Here is a 7,238-nt window from a genome sequence, read left to right on the forward strand (position 1 = left end):
ACTCTATAATCCTGTAATTGCATATTATATTTTAATCGGTACAATTTTCTAAAATAACGGATGTAACTTATTCCCCTCACCTTATCCTTGGAGTTATGGCTGCAGGGATTCCACAACTATGCCTGTGGTGCTCACACCAACCCTGTATCCATATATCCTAACTCAATCAGCTTAACCCCAGCATATTTACCATTCTAATACTCCTAAGCCCATACTTTTTCAATAACTAATTAAACCTGAAAAATGACTTCCTTACTCCTGTTTTGGAGTGGTGCTTGGGAAGCCTAAACTAGCAAAATTGCTGAGAAACATCGTCAGGTTCCATTGGGAGGGAGGGAGGGAGGGAGGGAGGGAGGGAGAGAGAGAGAGAGAGAGAGAGAGAGAGAGAGAGAGAGAGAGAGATTTATTTATTTTTTTGCCTAAAAAAATGAGCTTGATCCCCTTTTATAGGCTGCAGGCACAGAGGAAAATCGTCGACGGTTTCCCTGTAACCGTCGATGATTTGGCCTTTTAACCAAACTATTTCTATTGTTTTACACTTTATTGAGCCTCGGTAACTAAAATCGTCGATGATTTTCTGAGCTCATTCAAAACCGTCGACGATTTGGCTTGTGCCAAGACAATTTTCCTCTTTTTCTTTATTATTTCATTACTTACTATTTTTCGGGTACATTCTCCCCTCATAAAAATTTTTTCTTCAAAATTTGTTATCTAGTGCTTTTGTTCTTATTTAAAAGAAATCACCGAAATTTTATTAATCACCATCACTTATGACGAAGGAATATCGTGGTTACATATACGACTCTGGGAGATTACACTAAACCAAATCAAAACTCTCCTAAAACCCATTCAAAATATAAAACTATTACATGAAAATCTATCATTAAACACACCTGAATTTATACAAAGCATACTTACATACCATTGATTTCATATACTCTGAGTCCAACTGCGTGGTTTCTCCAGAAGACTTTACTAGTGGAATTTTCTTAGTGCGTAATTCCTATTATTTATAATCTAGGATCTGAACGGGCCCTTCATCATACGATAAAGTGTCCCCAAGCTCCAGTGCCTCGTAACTGATTACATGTGATGAATCTGAGACGTATTTTTTTAACATAGACAAATGAAATACGTCATAGATTCGGGATAGCGTTGGGGATAACTCTAACCTGTAGGCAACTTGACCGATTCTTTCTATTATTTCAAATGGCCCAATGTACCTAGGGCTTAGTTTACCCTTCTTCCCAAATCTCACCACTCCTTTCATTGGTGCAATTTTCAAAAACACATTATCTCCTACACCAAATTCCAGCGCTTGTCGGTGGGTGTCTGCGTAGCTTTTCTATCAACTCTGAGCGATTTTAATTCTTTCTTGGATAAGCTTGATTTTCTCAGAAGTCCGCTATACAATCTTCGACCCCAAAATTTGTCTTTCATCCACTTCGTCCCAATATAGTGAAGTTCGACACCTCCGACAATATAATGCTTCATATGGTGCCATTGCAATACTGGTCTTACAACCATTATTGTAAGCAAGTTCCACAAATGGTAGATACTGAATGTAGTTGCCTCCAAAATCTATCATACAAGCCCGCAACATATCTTCCAGTATCTATATGGTCTTCTCTATCTGTCCATTGGTCTGAGGATGAAGCATTGTACTGAATTTCAACCGAGACCCCAAGGCTCCTTGTAAACTCCTCCAAAATTAAGATGCGAATCGTGGGTCCTAGTCAGAAATGATGGACACTGGCATGCCATGTAGTTTAATTATCTCCTATATATATATAGCTCTGCTAATCTACTCATGGAGTAGTTAACTCTGATGGGAAGAAAATGGGCAGTCTTCGTTAGTCAGTCAATGACTACCTAGATGACGTCTTGCCCATGGAGTGCTGGCGGTAACCTTGTGATGAAATCCATAGAAATGTGCTCCCACTTCCATTCAGGAATGTGAAGTTGTTGTAACGATCCCGCCGGTCTCTGATGTTCAGCCTTCACCTGCTGACAGGTTTTCATATGCCCCCACCAGAAAGATACCCGCAAATCCTTGTACATTTTTGTGCTTTCTGGATGTACTGTACATAGGGAACAATGCGCCTCTTCCAAAATAGTCTTTTTAATTTTAGTGTCATCGAGTACACACAACCTACTACGAAATCTCAAAGCTCCGTCATCTTAAATATTAAAATCGGTTCCCTATCCCCTCTGCATTTTATCTCTGATCCTTACTAATTCTGCATCTTGCATTTGAGCAGTTTTAATTTTTTCTAGTAAAGTTGGCCAAAGCACCAGATTAGTGATGAACGCTTGATGGCTACCCTCTACTAGCTCCACACCAAGTCTTTCCAAGTCCATTCTAATATGATGTTGCACCACCACTACTGATATTGAGGCACTTCTTAACTCTCGACTCAAGGCATCAGCTACCATGTTAGCCTTTCTTGGGTCGTAACCGATGGTACAGTTGTAGTCTTTAATCAATTCTAGCCACCTCCTTTGCCTCATATTCAATTTCTTCTGTGCGAAGAAATACTTCAAACTCTTATGATATGTAAATATTTCACACTTTCCACCATACATATAATGTCTCTAGATTTTCAATGCGTACACCACTGCAATCAACTCTAAATCATGCATCGGGTAGTTCTTCTCATACTCCTTAAGTTGCTAAGAAGTGTATACAACGACCTTCCCCTGCTGCATCAAGACACACCCGAGTCCCTTCTGAGGCGCGTCATTGTATATCACAAATCCACCATCTCCTGATGGAATAGACAAAACTAGTGCAGTGACGAGTCGCTGGTTTAATTCTTGGAAACTCTGCTCACAATCATCAGTCCACTCAAACCTTACATTTTTCCTTGTCAACTGTGTTAGAGGACCCGATAATCTAGAAAATGCTTCCACAAATCGCTGGTAGTATCATTCTAGGCCTAGGAAACTTATGATCTCCTGAACATTCCTTGGTCTCACCCAATCCACTACTGCCTATATCTTGCTTGGATCTACAGAGATACCATCCTCGAATATCACATGCACGAGAAAAGTAACTCGTTCCAATCAGAATTCACACTTCTTGAATTTAGCGTACAACTTTCTTTCTCTCAACACTTGTAGTATGATCTTCATGCTCCTCAAAACTCTTCGAATAGACCAGAATATCATCGATGAAAACCACTACAAACTAGTTTAGATACTGACAGAAGACCCTATTCATCAGATCCATAAATGCTGCAGGAGCATTCGTCAGTCCGAATGACATAACCAAAAACTCATAATGGCTATACCGAGTTTGGAACGTTGTCTTTGGAACATCCTTTGTCTTGACCTTCACTTGATGGTACCCGGATTGAAGATCAATCTTTTAGTAGACCCATGTTCCCTGGAGCTGGTCAAACAAATTATCAATACCAAATCATCAATACGAGGAAGATGATTCTTGTTCTTAACTATCACTTTATTTATCTCTCTATAGTCGATAAACATCCTTATTGTCCCGTCTTTCTTTTTTACAAACAAAACTGGTGCTCCCCAGGGTGATACACTAGGTCTAATAAACCTCTTATCTCCTGTAATTGTTCTTTTAACTCTCTCAACTCTTTTGGAGCCATTCTGTAGGGAGTTTTAGATATCGGCGTCATCCCTAGAAGTAGATCAATAACAAATTCAATCTCACGGTTGGGAGACAATCCTGGTAAATCTTTTGAAAAGACATCTAAGAACTCCCTTACTACTAGAATATATGTAAGTTTCAATTCTCCTCTTGGTGCTTCCTTTATACAAGTTGAATATCCCTGGAACCCATCCAATAGTAGCCTTCTCGTTTGCATAGCCGACAATAATTGTGGGAGGAGCACACACACGACCCCACAAATCTGTACTCCTGCTCCCGTGAGGTCTGAATACAACTTCTTTCTTTTGACAGTCGATGCTGACATAGTTGGCGGCTAGCTAGTCCATTCCCAAAATCATATCAAATCCATGCATGTCAAATACTACAAGATTGACTGGTAGCATTTTCTCCTGAATATCCACTAGATAGTCTTTAATCACCCTTCTACATATCACTATTGATCCCGTTGGTGTGGCTACTGATAGTTCGGTGTCTAACATTTGAGTTTCTATCCCGCATAACTTGATGTATCCCAAAGATATAAAAGAGTGGGTGGCACCTGAATCAAACAAAACAATAGTTTTATTTGAAGATATGGAAATGATACTTGTCGCCACATCGTTGACTATCTCTACATCTCTCGGTGTCAGTGCATAAACCTGCGCTGGGGCGGTGTTCCTCTGCTGGTTGCCTCAGGGTGCTTGATTATTTCCTCGGTAACGATTAGGAATGGGTGCATTGTTCAACGATCCATGACATACTCGTGCAATGTGTCCGGGTCTACCGCACTAGTAAAAGACATTCTCTTCAACCCGGCATTCCCTCACATGCCCTCGACCACACCTAGTACAAATAGGGGGTGCTGGGTCACCCTGAGGGGCTCAACATCCCACTACCTACCGTTGGACCCCATTATATCTCCTCATATGACCTTGACTGGGGCATGCTCAAAATTTAGGAGGCGTGTGCCTCTTCCTCTGACTCTACATCCCAACACCTCTTTGTAAGCTAGTGTCTATCATTGTGGCTTTATCCATTAGTTCTTAAAAATTATGCACCTGGAATGTCACGACCTGTTCATAAATACTCTGTCTCAGGCCCTCCTCAAATCTCCTCGCATTCTTTTCCTCATTCGGCACCATGTATGGGGAAAATCGGGACAACTCTATAAATCTAGCTGCATATTGCTGGACCGTCAGGTACCCCTGAGTCAAATTCAGAAATTCCATTGCTTTAGCATTTCTAGTGGTAGCGGGGAAATACTGCTCAAAAAATATATCCTTAAAGCGATTCCAGGTCAAAGCTATAGGAACCAGCCTTTGCTCCTCTAGCAACTTCATTGACCTCCACTAGCGTTTAGCCTCCCCTGTTAACTTAAAAGTAGCGAATGATACTCTTTGCTCCTTGGTGTAAGGGAGAATAGACAACATCTCCTTAATCTCCTGGACCCAGTTCTCTGCCACAAACGGGTCTGTTCCTCCTAAAAATAATGGGGGATTCATTCAAGTGAACTGCTTGATCGTGCAGCCTTGATGAGCTGATGGTTAGCCATGCTCTCTTGAATTTCTTGCTATCCTTGCCATTAGTTGTTGGGTGACACTATGCAATACTACATCAGAATCACCACCGCCCATATTGGAAGGCCCTGCATCGTCACCACCACCAGCATTCGTATTATCATTCTCAAGGTCCATCTTGAAAATAAAACAACATAATATGAGAATCCTAAGTTTATAAGACAACTAATACATTAATCTAACTATAAATCATCGGTTATCCTCCTATAATAGACTAAATTAACGTCCTTATTCCCAATTTAATGTTCAATCTTACCACTCAGAAATAAAGACCTTCCTGAAATCATCATTCCAAGAAAATCATAGGAACCATCACGGAATTCCTACCTCCAAGCAATGAGACAAAACCCTAAATCCTCATCTCATCCTCTGACAATTACTTACTAAAAATATCATCTACCCATTTCTTGTCCTCATCAAGATCCATTCCTATACTTTGGTATTACTTTTAGATGTGAACTAAAGTCTACAGAACCTCGCAACCTAGGCTTAGATACCAAACTGTCACGACTCGAAAATTCTGCTATATTTTTTTTTTTCCACATAACAAACACTGATACCAATTGTAATGCCCTGTGCAATACTCGATCCACAATATCTGTATAGAATATACTATAGTACCTTGTAATGCCCAAAGTGGCACCAAGTACAACAGTCCTCAAACATAACATACTACATAGCGGAAGCATATATACATAAATACATACATCCAACAACAATACCAAAGTTTTAATCATCCATCAACACATAACTATACATATATCCCCAAAAGTCATCATACGTCCTAGGGATTACACAAAAACATATTTCTCAGCTCAAACACTTACCCTAAAACTAGGGCAGTACCACAACCTCTTCTACCTCGGAACTCACTCCACTTTTTTGTCGAGGTCTCCTAAAATGTTTGAATTCTTGGGGCGAGACACCTCTCAATAATACGGAATAAGTTAATATCAATGCATGGCAGATGAGTTTTACATAATCAAAACATCGCTATTAATTCAATTGTAAATTGAAAAGGCATCTGTATATATTTATAACATAACTCACACCTATATTATTTATGATACACATTTTCTATTTGAACATACTTTTAATTATTATAGATAATCCAGCTTTCATAAATCTATGTATATATATAATTGTGAAAGCTTCCCTGAAGGGATAATTGTAATCATGAATTAACCCCGAATGATCGGGTTGTACAGCCCGTAGGCTGGACTTAACTGTGGTTGACCTACTAGGTTAAGTCCGACTGTATTTGTATCTGTAATTGTGACTGTAATTATGAGTACGATTGACCTACCCAGCATGGTCTGAACTCCAGGGGGATCCTCTACTCTCCTCTGGCCTAATCGACTGATTTACCAACACTTTATCGGAAAGTGTGGCTGCACTACTATAACTATATATCAACGGTGCCATGTTCTTTGTAAATCTCTGGTCCATCAAGGTTTTTATACTAAAGAAAACCTGTGTGCCCTTTAGCTAGTCAAACAGATTGTCAATACGAGATAATGAGTACTTATTCTTCACTGTCACTTTATTAATTTGCCTATAGTCGATGTACATCCTTATTAACCCATCATTCTTCTTCACGAACAACACCGGGGCTCCCCAAGGTGATATGCTCAGTCTAATAAAACCCTTATCCAGAAGTTCCTGTAACTGTTCCTTTAGCTCCTTTAATTCAGGTGGAGCTATTCAATATGGAGCCTTGGAAATTGGCGGCGTCCCTGGAGTTAACTCAATGGCGAATTCCACCTCACGATCTGGAGGTAATCCCGGTAAGTCCTCGGGAAACATATCTGAGAACTCCCTTATCACTGGGATATCCTCCAGTTTCAGTCATTCCTTTGGTGCTTCTTTCACATATGCAAGGTACCCCTGACAACCCCCAAAAAGTAACCTCTTTACTTGAATCGCCGAAAGGATCTATGGTGTAGAGCGCACACAAAACCCGAAGAATTTAAACTCCTGCTCCTATGGAGGTCTAAATACTACCTCCTTTCTGTGGTAGTTTATACTCGTTATAGATGGGT

The sequence above is a fragment of the Malania oleifera genome, chromosome 2, assembly GCF_029873635.1.
Source record: "Malania oleifera isolate guangnan ecotype guangnan chromosome 2, ASM2987363v1, whole genome shotgun sequence".
Lineage (NCBI taxonomy): Eukaryota > Viridiplantae > Streptophyta > Magnoliopsida > Santalales > Ximeniaceae > Malania > Malania oleifera.